Source organism: Habropoda laboriosa, unplaced genomic scaffold (genome assembly GCF_001263275.1).
Source record: "Habropoda laboriosa isolate 0110345459 unplaced genomic scaffold, ASM126327v1 scaffold186, whole genome shotgun sequence".
Lineage (NCBI taxonomy): Eukaryota > Metazoa > Arthropoda > Insecta > Hymenoptera > Apidae > Habropoda > Habropoda laboriosa.
This window is the reverse complement of record NW_017100427.1, coordinates 137792-160023: the sequence shown is the minus strand read 5'-3', so window position 1 is coordinate 160023 and position 22232 is coordinate 137792. Positions and strand designations below refer to the sequence as shown.

The 22232-nt window shown below is 36.9% G+C and overlaps 1 protein-coding gene across 1 annotated transcript in view; it reads right to left on the bottom strand.

The window, feature by feature from the left end:
* The window catches only part of LOC108575569 (matrix metalloproteinase-14), a 51339-nt gene that overhangs the window by 27219 nt on the left and 1888 nt on the right, over nucleotides 1–22232 (bottom strand). The window lies entirely within an intron of this gene.

Here is a 22232-nt window from a genome sequence, read left to right as displayed (position 1 = left end):
CGAAGTTCTAAATTAATCTAATTCTAAATTATTTCCGAAATATGAGTGTTCTTTAGATAAAAACTTGTTAATTTACTTCTTCGTAAAGTTGATAAAGCTCAATGAGAATTTTCGTGCAGTTCAAGTTTTCCCACGAATTCGAAAGATTACCGAAATGATTAAATTCGATTTGACAGTGCAGGTAGGATGTTTCGAAAGAGACTGATATATCCAAATAAGTAAAAAATCTAGTAAAATCTCCGAATGTGGAAATTTGAAGGGTCGACTCGACAATTCGATAATACACGAACGATTCAGATATTTATGGTATCTTTGTTGATTGCCAAACCGCTAGATTACGCACATTGATAAACTATAAATGGGACAGATAATGATGTCCGAGGGGATTGACCCGACTGTACGTATCGCGGTGTGATACTGTTATTTAACCGCACAGAGAAAAAGCAATTAATATTCCGGCGAATAAAACACGCCGCATGTAGGTACGTGTTTCCGTTTTCCTTATCTCCCATTCTATACAGTCTGAATCATAGGAAATTTTTCTCTATCGGAGAATTGTAAGAAGCGTGCGATGATTGTTATTTTATAACACTCTCGTGGAAAATTTGCTTCTCTCACTTCGTAATAAAGAATTCCGCTTATTGAGGAAAAATTAATTCGCAAAGATCGAGAGATTAATTCAGCCGAGAAACTGCGATAAATTCGTCCGAGAGGTTGGTGAAATTCGCGAAAAATATTTGAACGAAAATTCAAAGAAATTTTGTGCCGAAAAATAAAATAAGAAAAAATTGTGGGACCAGAAGGAGCTGACGTTTTTTAATCAAATTTAATTGTTCGTTGGAAATGTTGATATAAATTATCAAATTTGAGACGAACTTATGGGATGATCTAATAGAAATACCAGAAGGAATTGTATTTGAATTTTAATAACCAACTTTTATATTCTATATTTTATGATATTCAAACATTTTGCAATATTTTTCTGCACCATTTGCCATTTTTCCTCTTTTTCTTAGTGCTTTGCATAAATTTACATAGCATGCAGTCGTCTATAATTTTTCTATTTGCCGCAAAGATGTCAGTAAGCACAAGAAACGTACAATTTACTTTTCCATGTAATAAGGAGTGTGAATCATTAGCACGCGAACTTTTCTGCCACCTAATAATTTCCGTCCACTAAGCAAAAACACCAATTGAACAAATGCCACTTTTCAGAATAGTGGTTTATTCGAAAAATCTTAGAAATACTCGAGATTTGTTATATTTTCAAATATTCTATTTATTTTCTATAAATTCCACTCAGTTCTGAGATCCTTTCTAAGGATTGACCAAAAGGGATACACAAAAATGATGAAATTTAATTAAGAAATTAACCAAAATTCGTCGCTAGAGAGGCAAACTTATCCGCGTATTTCCGGCAGTAACTTTACTTCTAAAATAATTCGATTCTCGTTGTCAACGAAATCACACCGTGCTCCGCCAACGGTACGCCATTAAGCCGCGAACAAACGAGCATTAAAATCTAATTGTAGCCTTGACAGACTGGTCGTAAACGCAGAATTATATCATGATTCACGATACAAGTAGCAGATAAAGGAGATATTCATTCGAATAATCGACGCGTGCATCCTTGCCGCTCTTGAACTTGCTTTCCGTCTCGTCGAGGAAGCCTTGGACGAGCTGAAAGTATGATTCATCGGTCGCAAACGAAATAAGCTCTCCTGTGTGCTGTTTCTTTCCGGCTCGAGGACTAAACAAGCACTTCCTAGTTGGGGAATTTCGAATAATTTCCAAAGTTTTTATGCCGCCGCTGATATTTTTATACTTTCGCGGCGAGAGAGATCTGTCCTTCGAGAATTATTTTTAACACGGTGCATTCCTTCCTAAACATGTAGAATTCGACCAGTGTTCCGTGAAAGAACGCGTTTCAAGTGCACCGTACATGTAGGTCCACGGGGGGGAAACGTTTATGTTAATCTGTCCGTGCTCTTTCAGATTTAGACCCGATACACCGTACTTGAGATCGACGAAAATAAACACGGCTATTTGCATAGGGAAAAAGAAACGGAGTCTGCCGGAAACCGGTGTAGCGTGTATCGATTTTGCCTTCTTTTCAGAAGGTCGTACGTACTGGTTGAAGCACTACGGTGAAGAAAAGCTTCTGTCACGAGTGGTATTTTAAGTTTCGACGACTTGTAGGATTCTCTCTTTTGGAGAGAATAACTGTCATTTCTTTTTTGTTTTTTAATATTCTAGATTGAATCGTTGCTATATAGATTTTGCTTGAACACGAAGGTAAACACGAAGTAATTAAAAAGTGTCACTTTGTTTAAAACGAAACTTTGTTCTTTTTGTAATAGTATATTTAAATCATGTACCTAATACCTTCCGTAGGAGCATAACAGGTGGCCTGATACTTGTGAACGTTGAATTATTCTTTTTCCTTGGTTTCGTTGCTAACAAATGAATATGAAATCTACAGAAGTCTACTAAAATCTATCGACATCTTTTAGAAATTACTAAAATCTACTGAATTCTACAGATGTCTACAGAAATCTACTAAAATCTATCGACATCTTTTAGAAATTACTAAAATCTACTGAATTCTACGTATATACGTCTACAGAAGTCTGCTAAGATCTACTTGCTGAATGTGAAGCAAGCCTCGTTGTCAATGCAAGTTCGTACAAAAGACAATACAGGTTTAATACAAAATCAATGTAAAATGTAAAGTTTAGTACAAAATTATTCGACACACAAAAGTGATTACAAAATTATTAATGATTCATTCTAAAATCTCTAAGCATAACGAGCAACTACACACATATTTTTACTAATATGCGACACTACCGTTGGCGTAACTAAGCGCAATTTAAATACCTTCTGGACATTTACGAACGGCGATACATAAGTCGCCAAAACTGCTTAGCAGCAATTACTAATATTTTCACGAAGGACTTCCCACCATGTTACACCTCTTTCTCCACAGCGATCTAACCAAACCTGATCACGGCAAATATCATAAGCTCCGTTCCTCCAGCGACTCATTCGCTATTCCATGCAGTGTCAATGATTCAAAGCCGGATCACACTTCCGCGTCTTGCAAATTCTCCCATATCTTCGACGTCAGCCGCTTCCAGGAACGGCGAGATTTTTATGAATGAACGTAAGTGGAGTGCGCGTACTCGCGAGAGCCGCGTGTGTCACGCGTGAATGGCCACTCCTTCTGACGCCCTCGTAACAGGATCGCGCGCGCGCGCTCGCTCGCTCGCCACCACGTTTCTTCATCGTAGATGGGCGTTGAAACCAGGCAGGTAACTCTACGATTCTGAATCATTCGTGCCACTTTTTTTTTGCTTTTTCCTTTTTCCTCCACTTCGATCGTGACTCGTCGTCTCGCCTGCGAAGTCCGTCCAAGGAATCCCAAGGATCCTCTGTCGTTCACGCGAGAAACCACGAGTTTCGTTGCGTGGGCGGAGATAAAAGAAGCGTCTATGAAGGCATTCATTAGCAGTCGAGGCACGCGTGTCATCGAACGTGATCCAGTTAATCTCGTGATCCAGCTGTGTGGGATTTCAGTATTCGATTTTATTCTTGAACACCGGCTCCGAGGCTTGCCTGTCTTTCGCGGATCTTGTGGAATGAATTGGATGCAGGCTACCTTGTTTCTTTAGTCTTCGTGGTGTGAACGTGTGTTTAACTTTTCACTATGTTTCCTTTTAATTTAGACACTTTTTGAGAATTTTAAACGGCTTTTTGTGCATTTATGGAAACTCTGAAGGCAGGAAATACACAGAATGCACATAATAAGCAAATAAAATCTGCCTATTTACCTTCTGTACTTTTAATTACGCTCATAAAAATATGAATTTGCACAAAACTCCACTGTTCAGTTGTCAGATTTGTTACAGAACATTAGTCAGATTTTATTACAGATCATTAGGTCTCTTAGGAAGCAGAATACTTGGAATGCTTGCTGATCACTGGGATTTTCATTCAAAGTTTCTACAAAAGTTGTCACTTCTATTTCTAACATTCTGCAGAATTAGGATTTCCGAATGTATAAATTCTCGCTAAATCTCTGTAATAAAACGTCAAATTAACTTTCTCACTATACTTTCGCAATGATTTCCCGACTCTTTGATTCTCAAGACTCTTAATAAAACAGATTGCTAATTCAACATTATCACGTGTACAGTTGCAACGTGCGTCCTCCTTTTGTTTTACGACGAACAAATTCTTCGCGGCGGCGTAACGAATCGTGGGTGTGTTTAATCAAGCATACAAGCACACTCTGCTGTATCATCATAATTCTCTGATATCTCTTACGTATGCCGCGCGACATTATTTCATTTATACGCAAACTAAGTGGGCTGAAATCTCGTACGAAAAACTTCACGTTTGCACAAGTAGAGAGAGAGAGATAAGCGCGACCAAGTATTAGATTTTCAGTGGTAATTCTGTTTCTCCAGAACTCTTGAGACATTTTCGCGACACACGTAACAACACGGAAACGAGTTGCAATTAAAGAAACCTTCGTTCTTTATCGCTTGTATCTGTGCTAACGACAAATCTCGAATTAGCTCGCCGAGAAGATCGTAGATTAACCGAAAGAAACCATCGCGTCGTAAATCACGGTGACTGCATTGCAATTATACGTTACACGTGTAAGGAAAAATGGTATTGCGAGATTTTCACGGTTGAAACGAAGAGGACAAGGAAAATCCTTTTTTCCGTGACATGTATTTAGTTTTTTTCTGAGAATATCTGTTTACTATCGGGTGTCGTAGGTTCGTTTTTCGAATTTATTTATTTGAACGGTGGTCGATATTTCGTGCTTGCGGAAAGTTTCTGAATTTTGCGAAATTATTATACTTGGAACGCAAACCGTAATTTCGAATTCTCTTCCCATGTTAATGTGTAATTTGTGGAAATTAGCAAATCGATAATCGTTGACGTAATTACCTGTAGCAAGCCGCAAGGGAGGGCTGGCTTGAGAAACGCGCGGAGTACACGATAATACAGTTTCAAATTTGCAAGAGGTTGTTTAGTGTTTCAACCTTGAAGATTTTTGCAAGATTGCATGGACTTTCTGCGTTGCCTTTTTTTTTTTTTATCGAGAAGAGGAGTGAAAGCTGAACTTTTTTCGATGTTTGATAAATGTAATACCTAATCTTGAGGATGTTAATTATTGCGATGACTTCGAAATTACCATTGTTTCTGTTTATTATTTTGCAATTGCAAAATTATTATAGTTTAATTTCTGCGTACTACGCAATCCATAATTATAGAATAAACTTAGCAATTTTGGAATTCTTTTTCTTATGGAAAATTTCCAAAGTTAGCTTTATTTCTGTATATCACACAATGAATTTCTTCCATTATCAAACATTTTCAAAATTATTCGAGTAATTTCAAACGTGATATTTGAATGAAATCATCCTGTTTTCGTCGTCAGAATCACCTGTCCGCCTTACGTATCGGACAGGGCAGAAAAGTGACAAGCTCGATGCGCATGCCGTGTAAACTTCGATATACGAAATCGTGGCTTTATCACGTTCATTTGTCGAAAAGTTGACATTTTGATTGGCTGAGTTATCGGGTCTGACGCATGCCCTGTTTCCATGACCCGATTTCAAACTCGCACGGATTTCGTGCCTCGAACGAGCGCACGCGGTGTAATAATCGGTGTTTTCTGTTTCGTAATGATCCCCTATCTATTCCACCTATCTCCCTTTTAACAGCATCTTTATGCACGTGTGTCCACGTAACGCGTGCTAATGATGTCGCTTTTTTTCTTTCTCTTTCTTCCAGCCGATTCTCTTTCGCACGTGAAATTCGCATGGCCGGATAACGGAGAGATCGATTTTTAAAGGGGAATTCCTGCGTAGGCAACGTTTGATAAATTTAATGGTGCGGCTCTGCCGAAGTGAACTGGGTAACTGGGTCGACGATGCATCAACCAGCGACCTTTAGGATTAGAAGATAGACACAAGACACCGGCCTGAAAGGCCAAACGTGAATGCAAATTCCCGCTTCTTAATCATGAAAAAGCATGACTTTTAAGCATCGCTTGTAATCACGCACGGGAGTATAGTCTTCTTGTTGGAATGATTCTGCGAGAGATAGCGGAGGTTCCTTGTTTTTCCGAATCTTCGTCTTCAACGGACTGATTGTAGATCGGATTTTACTACTGATCGGTGGAGATTACAATTCGGCGGGAGAAAATGTTTCAAACGGAAGTGGAATTTTTGCTTTAGAATTTTGTTGTTTCTTTTTTAGGATCCTGTAGGTTCTTTAACCCTAGTACATTCTTTCGTTCTTTGGGTAAAAAAGATGGGCAATTGTATTAATAAATTCTGTGCATTTTTTTTTTCACAGAGTTTTGACGACTTTGTCGATTAAAAATCGCTGTTTTTTCAGAGATGGAATTCGTCAGAAATCAGGTAAATGATAAAATATCATTCGAAACAATGGAGATTGTTTTGGAAATTGAAATTGTGCTTGATTTTTGGAAATGCACGTTGAAATTTATAAAAAAGGAGCACCAAACTAATTTGTACACTTAATAAATTTCTGTTTAGAGTTTTGTGTTGCATTATATATTGAAAGTGCAGTATGATTAGGAGTTTTACATGCTCGTTAAGGAGAATTAATTTTAAAGGATAAGTTCATTCATTGAACTCGTTAGAAGTTAACGAAAAAGGAGAAATGGCTTTATTTCCTCTTAATAAGAAAAGCAAATGTTGGAGGATGATCTGTTTAAGCGCCCTACTTATCATCCCACCCTTTGTTTCCATTAGGCGTTCGTTGCTTTACATTCTGATATTACGTTTTTCCCAATCTTCCTATCTGCTTCATAAAATAGCAACTCGATAAGATTAAAATCTACCGATTACGATGTTTTTTTCTTTTATACATGCGCGTGCTTTGCGACGTTTAAAAACCTGTTGTGAATCTCCACGTTAGGCCGAAAAGTGTTTCTAACAAATTTCTAATAAAAAAGAATTCAAAATAGTGCGTTTAAGGTAACAAACCATAGTAAACATCGATGCACAAATCTTTGTATTTTGAATAAATGGGAATGAATTAAAAATCTGTATTCCAATTTTAGAAGATCAAAATTGCGAATTTACCGAATAACTAATTTTTGCAAAATTAATTACCGCAGATACAAGAACAATAAATTCCGGCAATGGCAAGATTTGAAAAAAGCGCATATTTTCTTTCGTTATTCAAAAATGATTCAATATATTTAAAAAATCTCTCGTGAGCTCATAGCGAATCTTCTTAAGAACATGCGCGTGAAAGATGAAGTTAATTGGATGAACCGAACGCGTTCAAAGTTTGGTAATAACTTCGTTAATGATTCAAATTTCGAATTCGCTTCGGACATCAAATATTTCTACTGTATACATCCTTCAAAATATACCAAAAAATCGACTTTCTGAAACGAAGAAACGTATACGACCTAATTCACATTAAATTATAGAGAATTACAAGAATTAAATACTAAACTTGATGGGGAAATTAGAAAAAATTCTCACACTTTCCTAAGTAACTGTTAAATTTTAAATAATAATCATCCTCATACTTCACACTGTTCATTCACGAACACGGCCCTTCAGCAGCGTCTCTTTAATTCCACTTAAAGGATCGTTAAATTCGATCGAAACCGGCTGACTGCTCGCGTAATTCCGCTTCATGCCGCGCAATCTTCTCGATAATCGCAGAATACGGAGCATCACGCGTGAAATATCTCCTCTTGATAGTTACATTTGTTTATCTGCGGAACCGTATCTCCGTCCGTTATCGCTGATAAGAAGCTTCGTAGGGAAACGTGTGCCTTTCCAGCGGAACGTAACGCGTTCCCGTCACTGTGGAGAGTTAATAAAAAAAGGAAAGAAGGTCGGAAAAGAAGCGTTCGCAACTGAAACATACATAGAAGTTCTCGTTTCGCGGCTTTAGAGACATTATTCTCGCACGATCACTATATGTCACGTTTCGTGCGAGTGTGAAGCGTGACTCGCGGCTCTAAGGGCCACCGGATGCATAAGGCATGATGCACGGTTTTCTGAAATCTCGCGCCACCGGTTATGGTACCGCAAATTTATCTAGAACTCCGCGGAGATTTATTAGGCTTTCGGTAGACGCAGCACCCTCTCTCGCCTGTGAGAGATCTTCTCAGCACCTCTGCAAGACTGTCGAATTTCTAGTTTATAAGTTGTGCTATTAACCCTTTGAACTCCAAATTTTTTTAAAAGATTTTCTCTTCAATAACTCCCTGTTGCTTTAAGAATTTCATTTGAAATGCACTTCAAAAGACATTTGCTTGATAGGAACCAGTTTAAAGAAATTTTATTGAAAGTAGCATTAAGGGTCACATGCAGTAGCAGTATCAAAAGTTTGGAACCACCTCCCACTTTTCATCAATATTAAATCTGCTGCTAATTTTTGATAGATCTGAAGTTCATCTCAATTCTACTTTTATCAATTTATCTCATATCAATTATTATTATTGAATAATACAATTAACGGGCTGTGCCCTTTTTTACAAACTTATACAGCTAGTACAGGCACATTTATACAATATTAATCTACGTCTATTATACTTCAGCCATTCTAAGGACTTGTTGAAGATTCCTTTCGAGGGTGGCTGGTGATACATTAAAAAGGTCTACTTCATGCATAAGGGAATTGTATAAAGTAGAAATGCGATTTACTGTATTTCGATTTGTGCGTTGGAATGTGAAAAGTCGCTCTACTTCTTAAATGTCTAGATGGTGCGTAGAATCTTACAGATCCCAATAATGATGTACAATCAATATCATTATTTATTAATTTATTCAAAAAGGTAATTCTACGATTTTCAAGTGTAACAATTGATTCGAATGATAAAAAATTCTCAAAGTCGCTGACTCTTTTCTGGAAAGTTTTGTGTAAATTGCAATGCTCGGTGATTCCAAACTTTTGGCCCGGTAGTGTATCTGTGTACCTATTGCTCATCCAGCTAAAAGAAATACACCTATCCCCCGATTTACACGGTACTTTATTTACACGGTTTTTAAAATTGGGTAATCATTTTCTACAAAATCACCCGAATGTTGAACGAGCTCTCCTATTTCAGCGAGATATTAATAAACGCTTAACTCAATATGAGGAATTATTGAGGAATGCTAATTACGGATTTCATTAGCAAGGCTCGCCGATCTGAAATTGTTTCTAATTCATCTAACATCGAACTTGAATCATATCAAGTACTATCGAGTGATGAAAGTGACATCATACCAACCAGGAATAAAAGATCAATAGTCTACGAAAGTGATAACAGTAATGAAATTTTTGGTTAAATTTTTTAATTTATACTTGTTGTTTCTACATGTAAAATGAATTACATACATATACCTTTATATTTTTACCATTTTATGAATAGACCGTTATTTTTATGTTTTTTAAGATATATTCAGTTTTATTTTACGTTGAAATAAATGACTGAATTATGCTACATTTTAGTTTCCTTTCGATTTACACGGTTTTCTAAGGAACCTGTCTTCAGTGTAAATCGGGGGATAGGTGTATTGGAAAATATAATACATGTTTAAAAATTACTTCATTCATACCTGTGAATAAAATTGATATCGAGCCACTCGACGAAGGAGTCCAAAGGGTTAAAGAAACTACAAGGTTTTAACTAGTAAATTTGTTAATATACTGGGTGAACCACGTAAAACTGATCACCTAATTATTTTTGTGTAAGACTCATTCGATTACCTGTAAAATTCCCAGTTTATGAGTTATAGGTACTGTTTGAGTAAATTCTAAGATTTTCTAAATAAATTTTTTGATATACAGAGTGAGCCACGTAAAACAGATCACCTAATTATTTTTCAGTGAAACTGATTCGATTATCTGTGAAATTTCTAGTTTACGAGTTTACACTATTCGAGTCAAAGTTTTTTAAACAGACCATCTAATTATTTTCCCAAGCTGCGGTGTCACGAGAAAATTTCTACACCTAATTCAAATGGTTCCAAAGGGTGAAATTTTCTATGTACCGAAAGCATAGAGTACAGTGCACGATTTTATAAAAGCAAATGGTATTTCAGTGGCACAAATAGAGGAACGATTTCGAAGGTCGTATTTTTGGAAACAGGTTTCTGTAATACAGATGGAACTTTCAAGAACGGAATAAACTTGGGTAACATTCTACTGTGCCTATTTTACGAGAACACGAGGTTAGCTTCAGTTTGCTCGCAATCGATACGTAGCGACACGGCCCTGTAAATGGTGCACACGTGTCGGAATAACTTCGATTTTCAGACTATCGATCGCACAGAGGCTGAAAATCGGGCTACGTCTCGTATCTGTCCTTTCCTATGGACGTGCGATAACAAGGAATAGTGTCGTTCACGTAACTACCCTCAAGAAGAAGCGAGAGAAAAGTGAGGGATAAATGGATCTTCCTATCTCTAGGCAATAATCGACGTACATTTTTAAAAATACTCATTGCTACAGAGAGTATCGTTTGGGACATTCTGTACAGAGATATTGAGAATTTGATGGTTGTAGAAATTATTCTGTCATTCGGCTAATTGAGAATTTGATTTTAATAGAAATTACTCCGTTATTCGGCAAATCGAGAAGTATTCCTCAAACGAAGAAAATAATAGAAATGAGAGATGAAGAATATACTACAGAATTATTTTCTACAGTGTATTTAATTTTATATAATTTTCAAAAGGTAACGTAAATTGTGCCGAATATCAAAGTAGAAATGGGACATGAAAAGTGCACCGAATTCTTCAGTGCCATCGTACTGTGCGACAGATAATTCCTAATTATTTTCTTATATTTAATTTTGTAGAATTTTGCAAAAGTAACGTAAATCGCGTTAAATATCAACAATCCATAAAACAGTCGGTAAGATCTCCTCGTTATTCCGAAGAGCACGCGCATAATAAACATCGTTCTACATAGAATAACGAAGTTTTACAGAATCTTCATAATTTTCTTCGCGGTTTCGTTGGAAAGGTCAGCGTTTTCGAAGAAAATTGGCGATACCGCGAAGTCCACGCTCATGAATAACGCAACATTTGTGCAAAAGATATGTTTCTATTTTCCTCAGTAGCAATGATATTTACCCGAAAATAATCCTTGAATCGTTATGCATCCCGGCGTACAGAAATTCTCTTTCCCCGGGGAGTTCCATTCGAAGGCAAGCAGAACGCGTTTAACGGTGCAAGCGAGGAGGATCTGTTACCCGAGAAAAGACGAAGAAGTGCAGAAGGAGGTATCGAGTAGCGACCCCGACCTTGAAGAGGTCTTTGTCGACGCAAACGACATCAGTATTCAACGCCTTCGCATCTTCTGCCGGCCGTTCCTTGAATACAAAAGCTATCTCCGATCGTCCACCGCGGAGCTTTGTACCACCGAACAATATATTTTCGCGTTAGTACTCCCGCGATTACCATTGTATTAACGTTCTTTCTTTTTCTCTTCTTCGTTTTTTTTATCACCGCATCAACAATCGACGGAGATTTTACGCCGTGTAATTCCTCCGTACGATTCATACGTGTCAAGTTCGAGGCGTCGAGTTTAATCCGACACTCGGCCTCTTGCGGGAAATTTTAACGGGCAGCCGTGAACTTGAGGGGAGCGTCGATGATGCTGAGTTGACCCTTTAGTTTCGAAGATTCGCAGTGTCGAATTGAACGTTTTTAATATTGATTTTTAAATCGTTTAGCGCTTCTTGTTTAGGTTAGCTTTGATTACTGTTCGTCGGATGATTAGGGTTTGGGAGGAATATTTGAGTATTGGAGGAAAAATCGTGGAATTTTGAACGTGAATATCGACTGGTTTTGGAGTCTCGAGATTTGCAGGATTTAAATTGCTTAGTTCTTCTTGCTTAGTTTAGCTTTGATTACTATTTGTCGGATGATTAGGGTTTCGGAGGAATATTTGAGTATTAGAGGAAAAATCGTGGAATTTTTTTAAACGTGAATATCGATGAATTTCGGAGTTTCTAGATTTGCAGGCATCGAATAATGTGATCTTATTTAGTTTAGTTTTGATTGCTACTCATCGGATGATCGGACTTCGGAGAAAAATTTTACAGAAAGTTTTATAACGAACAGATTTTAAACTTTGCAGCTTTGAGATTTGCAGGAATAGAAAATAACGTGTCTCTAGAAAGTTAGCGAGGTTAATTTCAACTTAATTTCGATTTAACAAATTTTTAAGTTTATGTAGTCCATAAAATTTGATCGTCAAAGGTTCAGAACGAACTGTTTCATAAAACTGTGACGTATTATCGCGCGATTGTATTCGAACGGTAAACATTGTCATCTTGTCAGCAACCGGAAACCGCGAATTCCGAATGATCTCATCGTACAAGAAAATTGCAGCGATGAAAATACACAAAAATCTGTGCCACTTTAAATCAAACATAAGATTAGAACAAAGAATCGAATACAAAGGCTTCAATTGTTATCTCTCTTCGTGGAATCCTCCGATGTTTTTCACAAAAATCGTTCCAATCATGCACAGGTGTTTGACCCTAACTGACCTTACACGACCCAGCTATGCGACGGGTCAGGTAAGAGGCCAATTTAAAATCTTGCGTGCACCTGTTCGTGGAATAGTTTCAAGATAACACATTTCCGAATAACCCCGAGGCAACGCGACGTCCGTTTTCTTAATTCGCCGCTGTACAGAATTAAAATGTATCGCGTGGAAGTTTGTTACGAGCCGAAGAGTAACTTCGTATTTTTTTCGTTTCTTATTAGAATTCAGTGTTTTCGTAATAAAATTGGCTATTTATTCGAAATTACTTACGTTGCGGTAAGGGAAACTTTTCGGTCGTTCCGATCCTTTAGATTCACGTGCTTTGCAAGAAGGAATCCTTGGAATTTTTTTACTCATCTTTGGAATAATTATTGCAGTTTCTAAGTACGAGAACAGTTACGTATGCTAGTTATGGTTGTTTGGTATTGTTAAATATTGTTGTCAAGATGCACCGACGTTAAGGAGTGTAATTTAACCCTTTAACTATAGATCACTCGTAGCGGAGAAGAGTCAGAATTTTTATTTCATTATCGCAGATACATATGTGGAGAATTTCCATAAAATAAAATTCTTCATTTTTTATGTAACCTTATAAATATACTGTTTTTATAAAATATCGTAAGAAACCTGAACAAACACAGGAATTTCCGTTTGGCGTACACTTAAGGTCTTTGGGTCAAAAAGGACCCACATAAGGTCTTCAAAAAATTATTGCACAAAGCTTTTGGGTGAAAAAATAAACTTTGAATATAATATTAAGGGGGCATAAACTAGCCAACAGCAAAATTGATTAAAAAAATAAGAAGACGATGGGTCAAAAAGGACCCAGGGACAAAACTAGGGTTAAATGCAATGGTTACATTAAATTAATTCTTAAAACATACTAAGTTAATAAATAAAATAGCCAACATAGTCTGAGAGACTGCAAATGTCTACAGTTAAGGGTTAAATCACATAACAACAGCTGTCCCAACACTCGCGAATAGCGGTGCACGTTTCAGAAGCGGAGGTTGCCGACCTACGACCCCCGGTTACGATATAAACCGTGCGGTTTCGCAACCGGTGTTCGACGTCCAACGAAAAAGAACCAATAGTCCAACGTGAGTCACGCAGGATTTACGAAAAAAGAAATGTCGCTGATTCAACGACTCCGGAAGTGAGATAAAGGCTCTCACGCGTCTGGGATAAACTGAAGCTGATTCAAATCGTGCGTATGAATCTCTTTTAGACGCGATTATGGTGTTCGCGTTATGTCCAACGATGTCGAGAGGTGTAAATGGTTGTCGAGAACGACAGAGATGGCATCGTTGGAGATTCACGGCGTGAAATCGGATGTAGATATGGAGCAAAGTGTTTTCGACGAAAGTCTTCTAACGAGGAACAACTGTGCATCGATTAGAATTGTTCCCATTGTTCCGTTGTGTTACGATTAAATGGAAACGGTCCAGATTTGTAGCTGTGCTTTGTTGGATGCAAGGAAGCAGCGAGTTTCTTCATTTAAATAGCGTAATCTTTTAAAGGTAAGCGATATCGCAGCACGCGTGCAATCTGTATCTTTTGTATCGGGACTCATTATTATGCGAATCGCCGGTGAAGATTAAATTTAGCGCGGTTGTTTCATTGTTGATTGGAACCTTTGTCTGTCAGGACGAACACGGGCTGTGAGAGTTTTGTTCCTTAGATTAGGTAGTCTAGAACGCAGTGAGATCTACTTAAGGTTTGACGCAAGTCGAGATCTGTTGATTTGTATCCTTGGAAATTGTTTAGTCGTATCTGTTGCTTTGTAAAAGTTTCTATGGTGTGTTAGTTTGTTGGGCTGAGTATACTTGAAATGCTAAGGGAACGCGGATGTTGCACTGGTAGATGGTGGTTGTTAGAAATAGTGAAATTAAATAATAAACGAAGTTCGGGAAATAGAAAATTTCTTTGAATTTTTTCAAGTTCTAAAATTATTTTGCTACCATAAAGGAAATACACTTTGTTGTTAATTTTTGATACGACTATACTATCTGTTATCGGTACTGTGGATGCACGCAAAAATAGAGCACGAAGCAATAAAAAAATTAAGAAACGAGGAGATTTTTATTTATCTTGTTTAATTTATCAGAGATAAATTGTTTAACGACAAGTATTTTTTCCACTGTTCTTTAGTAACTAATCAAATATTGTAGTCAAACAGTTTCTTATCACAAAGGAAATAATAATTCGCCGTGTACTATTCTCGTATATTTCCTTTTACTAATTGCTAGCATTACTCATTGAGTGATTTCACGACTCAGCTATTTCATCGAACGATCTGCGGTAAATAAGAAGATACTTCTATTAATACACGTATCATGTTAATATGTTCATATGCATTAATTTTTTTTTTCACCAAGCTTCTGCCTATCACCGACATAATTTTCCAAGTGGTCACTGTCAAGGTTTGCGTAACGTGAACGCAGGTTTGCGTATCACATTGCTGCGAAAATCAGTGTCGGTCAGAAATCAGATACCTCTGTCACGTGAATTTTCAGAGTATAGTTGTACACGGCTCGAACTGTGAAACACGTATTTTTCACTCCAGTGTTTGTAAATAACAATTTTTAACAGTTTGTGTTACCTTGCTAGGTACGCTTATTTTACAGTTTAGAAGGTAAAAGGGAGATCTCGAGTATCCAGATTCGGATTTTTTCTTCGTTAATTACTCAGATATGAAACTTTTCTTATCTAGATTTAGATTAAAGAGCGAAGCAAATTTGGGCGAAGAGTTAAGATTGAAAAATGTGAAAATTCGTAGGTAGAGGCGAGGCGACAGATTCGTCGCGAGAGTGATAAGCCAAGTCACGCGAGTATCCGGATACTGGGGTCCAAGTAAATGCTAAATAAAATTTTCGATAAAGACTCACATTTTCCAGTGTCTAAGTCAACCGAACGAAACACTTTGTGTCGCATCTAAATTCGCATTTTTCCCAAACTCACGTCCACTCGCGTGATTTAACAGTCGCAGGGGACATTTCTCCGTGTAACAAATCGCATTTGCGCAACGGTACGATTACAGTTCCACGTCTAATTGGCCGTTCGAGGCACGTCTAGTAATGATCACGCGCAATTAGTAATTGTAATAAGCCGTTTTTTTTTTTCATTGGCAAGTACCTTCCGCGAGGCCTGATAAGACACGGAAGGCACTTTCGCGTGAGTGACAGTCGCGCTTATAATTCGTGCAGCTGGTGCCTTTAGCGTAGTAGAATTCCAGTATGTTGATTTCGTTCATTACCATTGATTCCCTTCGATTTTTCATCGAGGTACTGTTTCATACTGTTCTGTGTTAAGTTTGATACTGTGCGTTGCGATTCCGTTAAATTCTGTTTCTAAGTTCTTTCTCGTTTGGGTGAAGTTAAGTTACTATTAGGTCATCTTTAAAGTTCCCGCGCTTTTGAGCTATTTGAAACGAGAAATTGAACATTTTTGTTCAAAATAATTTCACATCTTTATTTAAATTCCCGCGCTTTCAAGCCCTTCATTTTGAAGGAACGTAATTCTATTGAAAATGAACATTTTCACTTAAAATAATTTTTATAATTTTCGATACACTTTTGCTAACGAGTGTTACAAGAATCTTAATTTGAGGTAAATCACAATTTGAATCTCTAACAGAGAGAAATTGCTGAAAAGCGTTTTCACTATCCTTCTGTTTTTGATGCGTTCAAATCATTTTAGGCATTCTAAATCGTTTCTGCGTAAGGAAATTGTCAAGTTAGTGCAAAAAGTGAAAATCAGGGGGATATCGTCTCGAACATCTTAATTGGTAATTTTTCTGATTAAAGTCTGATATAATAGATAGTTTAGGTTTTGTTAAGTTTAAAGAATGTGAAGAGTTCTATTTTCGATTTACGATACTATTTCTATATGGTGTGTCTATAAATCATCCTTTGTTTCATTTACGGCGACACTGTTTGTATTAAACGGTATTGAAGATCGAACGAACGATGCATTCGTAATTATTCTTTTTTATCGACGAGGGCGATATAAGGCAGCATCTCCGTTACTCTCAGAATCTTTCTCTCAGGTTTTACAAACTTGTTAACTGTTCGAAGAATTTTATTTTCGTACAGTTTTAACACTGAAATTAGAATTCTGACGAGATCTCAATTGGTATGCGCAGGTGGCTAACGAAAATGCGATTAAGATTCAGGAAGACTTTGAATTGTATCTTTCCTCTTTCAGTTTGAGTGCATTAAAAACTAAATACATAACCTTGTGTCTATAATCGAAGTATTAAAAGTGTCTAACAATTTTTATCATTTCTTCGGTTTCAATGTTGAACTTACAAATCTGTTCTCAAACTAGCTCTCCCTAATTTAACATAAATAAACCAAATTCTAAATTTTACCACTGAAAGCACCCCGAAATCCTACATGCTTCAATTAAAAAGAAAAATCTTAAAAGTTTCCAACAATCTTCATAATTTCTTTCGTTCCAATATTGAAATCATAAACCTATTCTCAAACTCTCTCTGACTCAACATAATTAAACAAAATTCCAATTTTCACCACTGAAGTCACTCTAAAATTCCATATCTCTTGATTAAAGAGACATTATCAGTTGCTAACTTAATCAGTTTCAACAAATTTCACAATTAAACACTCCAGGTACAAAAGAAAAAATAGCCACGTGTCGCACGACCACCTGTTGCTCCCAAAATAAATTCAGTTAATCGTCTTCATTTCCATTTACGTGCATTTTAGGGAGAGGTCGCTAATTGAGCCAGGCGACTCGATTAAATTTCGTCCAAGAGAAGAAGGATGCCTCTCTCATCGAAGAGAGAAAGGCGACTGTCAGGCACGAGACAGGAGAGATACGTAAAAGAGCGAACGATCGCTGGATCGAGCGACGATGAGAATATTTATGGGCCAATCGTTAATATTCCGATGATGGCCGGATCGTGTCCCGACTGCCGATCGGCCACGGCGAAGGCCAACATTCGCGATCTTACGCTGTGTGTATTTCCGTGTCGAGTCACATACATTATTTACCATTTCCTAGTATGATCCGTCAGCGAGAGAAAGAGACGCGGGAGAGAATCGATGACTTGGCACCTTGCCCAGTCGCGAATGAATTTTTCCTCGCCTGATCATCCTTTCGACAAAATCGACCGAAACAAAGGCTCCGTTTCACACGTTCCACAGGTCGTTTAAAGGTTCTTGTGTACCTTAAGGAAAAGTGGCTCATTCGTGAAAATCACACTGATTTCTGGTGTAAGAGTAAGAGAGATAGTCGTTGTTTCTTTCGAACGCCGACATTCTACTAACTTGCATTATTGCCTTTGCTTCCTGGTTAACCCTTTCGTGACAGAATCATTTTTTCGAAGAAATTTTGCTCATCTGTGGATCATCCTATGGGTCCTAAATTGAGATCAATTTTTGCTCGAGTGCTCCAGTGGAACGTGTGTTTCCCATTGGTTGCGAAAGGGTTAAGTAAGAAACTGATGACTGTTTTGGAATTTAGAGTGATTTCAGTGCTCAAAATTAGAATTTCTACTATACACATCATGTAGATTTTGAATTAGAGGGAATTAGTATAAATTTAATATCGATACGAAAGAAATTATGAAAATTATTACAATTATTACAATTCTTTGATTATTATCTTGCTAATTAGGAATTTTATTTGCACGAATGGTTATAAAAATTGCATCGAATGTTAAGCAGTGTAGTGTTCTGTTTGAACTGTGTTTGGTTAAGTATGAAGGGGTTGCTGTTATGGTTGGTAGGCCAATGACTGAAATGGTTCACGCATAACTCCAGCTATAAATTCTCACTGCACTTATTTTTTGTTACAACTTATATATCTGTTACGTGCAATAGTAAGAGACGTTATCTGATATCTAAGAGCTTGAGGACTTGATGCTCTTAGATGATGTTCAACAGCTGAGCCATCTGCTTTACCTCAAGGTTTTATTCAACCATCGACTCGATCATAAACCTCGTTCACACGGTAGAATCTTGAACTAGTCGTGCTTGAAATCATAAGAAAGAGGAACCTGCTAGACGTCGAAATTTATTCTTATTCTGTGAGCCATGAAACTCGCGAGACACAGGTGAATTGAACAGAAGATCACCAATTTATGAATGAAACTAATGGTTTTAAACAAAATGTTATAAAAATTTCGTGTCTACAATTTTTTTCGCTTTTCTGGAAAAGCCAGAATTTCATGTTTAATCAAATTCATTATCAAACTATTTAAGTTAGGATTATCTTAGAGGAATAGTTGACGAGTTGAGAAATAAATTGACGAATTTTGTATTTTTCGACAAATTTGAAAGATAGAAAATAATAAATAATTTTGTATTTTTTAAATTTTGTCGTTGAGAAATACTAAATTATCAGTTTCCGTTGTTCTAAGATCTCTAATAATTTTCGATATATTGAACCAAATATGACTGTTACTTCGAGGGCCATTTTCACCCTTCAAATATGGACGATCGTTGATAAAAAAAAATACGGGTCAAATATTTTTCTGAGTACTATTATACACCAAAGTTTCAATTCGAGATGTTTCCTTATTAGTAAAAATAATAGTTATGCGTCCGTTCGAAACAGAGCTTCAGCGATGCGCCTGTAGCGTCGCCATTTTGCAAAGAAATCAAAGGAAAAAAATACTCTCACATTCCCCAAGGATAGTGTAATAAAACCCCCATGATAAATTTTCGATCGACTCAATTATTTCCCCCGCCAAAAAAATACCAAAGTTAGGTACCATTTTCAGTGCTTAGGGGTGGTCTAACCCTTTAACGAATGACCATTTTGTCAACTATAATTAACTCATCGTGGAGTACGATAGCGTGTGTTAAACACGTGTAAAGGTACACCTGTCGTCTCTAAAATTTTCTACTCCAACGTGTCGTCACGGCTGGGAAACGGTTCTTGTTCATGCCGCTGTTTGTTTGACTTGGCACGCTGCCCGAAACATAAATTTGTGTCAATTACGGGCAAGATCGTAGCGCAAAGTATTATATCCCACGTGTCGAGTGATGCATCACGATTACACTGTCGTTGTACAGGCCAATAATAATTATTTGAATAAATTAGCCATCGTCGGGGTGATTGTATTTCTTCCGGGATAATCGATCATGTTTATCATGTTGATACACCTCAGACGTGAGAAACAGCTGATTCATTGTTCAGCCGAAGTAATTTCGGCGACTTTTTACGTTCACTCTAATGAAAAATAAATTTAACAACGTCGAATAAAAAATAAAATTCTAAAAATAACCAGAAATTCCTGTTTTTTTTTGTTTAAATAATTAAGTACGCTAAGATTTTTCACAAAATGAACGGAAAAACAAGGAACTCTTCATTTAATGTTTTTCTTTGAAGGATCAATTAGAATTGTTTTCTTTTTTTAAATAATTAATTTAATCAAATTGTATAATTAATAGGAGTGGTTGTTGTGTGTGTTGAAATGTCTCATTAGGAAAGTAAATCATTTTCTCTCTACACACCGACAGCCAAGAATAAGTGCACGGTATTACGTCTGATTAAGTAAGTATGATTCTACTGTCTACGTTCTCGACTCTTACTACTTGCAACGACCATTTAGCCTAGTTTTCACTCGCGAAGCAGCAATTTGAATGCAAGCAGGACTCGATGTCCGACATTATCGTCTCAATCGAAACATTAAAGAACGCTACTTGCGTTAATTTTCTAACGGAATTCTATTTTTATCTCCATTACGATAATTCTTCTTTATCTCTCCGTACATTTTAAACATCATTTTCACTAGTAGTACAAAAGATACGTTCAATATTTTTTACAAATTTTCTATTCGTTCATAAAAATTCCATTATTCGCCTGTTTTCGTTTGCGCCATTTTACGTCCAACAAAAGGTCCACTTTTTATTTAACAATCCTTCGCTCGAAGCTCCGTCGTTTATTCTTTCCACACAAAAAGCTTCCTCGAATGACCAATCTAATTATCCTTCTTGCAACAATACCTCGTCAAACAAAGGTAATCACGATCCAACAAAAGCTCGTGACACAAAACATCAAACACGTTTACTACTAAAGACTCCGAAGCAACAATATTCGCTGTAAATATCTTCTCTTGTACATCCATTCAGCCATGGAAAACTATACCGAATTAATCACTGTTCGTTCTAAAATTGTTCAAACGAGAATGTAGACACGTGACAAGGTGAAGCACGTCACCGAAGTCCTTTTCGACATTAGGCGATCCATGGACACGAAGTATCGATGAAACGTAATCGAAGGTGTGAAATCGCACGGGTTTTTCACTTGGCGCGAACCTTGGAGATAAATGTGCTCGCGTTTGTATTTACCTGGACAGATAATTACATCGTTATCGTGTTCCCGAGATTGCCTAAGCGGCGAGCACAAAATCGCCTCTTTACAAGTGCCATTTCCATGACCGCCGTTCGGCCAAGGTGTTATTATCAGCTTTATCTTAGGGATCTCTGTAGTTCGGCGCAGTGATCCACTGAAATGAGTCCCTCGGAGAGACTAATTTCGTATTTTGCGATTGTTTCAATTTGAGTAGCAAAGTATGTGACGATTGGTGATCGATTTTTCACGAATGAAATTGACTTCAGAAATTTTGTCCGATGGAGGAGTTAGCCCTTTTGGCTTCTGAGCGGCTCAAATGTGGAGAATTGTGAACGCTATGCATGCGCTTTTTAAAGTTTGTTTGTTTATGAGAAGGTTTGTTGATGTTTTGTGTAAAAGTTTGAAAATTGAGTCTATTTGTTTATTTATTCCAGAGGATGAAGCTTTTAGTATAAAATGAAAATGCAATCATATTAATGGTAACAAATTGCCGAGAAGTTGATTTTTAAGAGATTGGCGAGAGTGGAAGAAAGATCGATACGGTTAAAACTATTGTTAATATTATCGTATCAGCAACGCAATTAAATTTGCCATAACGCGTGCGACGAAGATTTAGATGAAATCACTTATGATACCGAAAATTCCCAGCTGATACACAAAATCCGAAGTTTGAAGTGCTAATAGTGCAGAAATTGGCCTATCATCGAGCATAATTAAAAGTGAATTTATTTCATTCTTGTTTCTCGAATTAATTATTCAATATTTTGTTAATAAGGAGAAATTTTTGAATCAGGCGAAGTTTTCAGTCTACCACAAGCTCGATTGCACTATTAGAGGAAGTAGTCTAAATGTTTCTTTCGCGGAACAAAATTATCTTATCTCCTTGAATTGTATGTTCAAGCTCTTTAGAAATTTTGTTCAAAAAGTAGACTGTCAATATTAACATTTGCACGCCTTAACATTAATAGCAATTCAGCGTTTCGAATTCCACTGAAATTGAACACAAGCCGAAGTAGACACAGCGTTTCAGTCAGACCAATTGATTCACCATTAAAATATCCCTCAATTCTCATTTTCTTAATTGTTGCACTTTTAGAACATCTGGAATCTCATCTCATCTTAAGCTCATCCCATAAGTTCGTATCGAATTTTCTAATTTAGATCAATATTTCCACCAAACCTTGAAATTTGATTAAAAAAAAAAAAAAAAACGTAAGCACCTTCTCATTCCACAACTTTTTTCTATTTTTTTTTTAACAAGGTCATTATGCAGTCGCTATAGTATTTCCTCGGATTTTCATTAAAGTATTTTTCGCTTTTGGCACGAGGTTACGTGATGATCC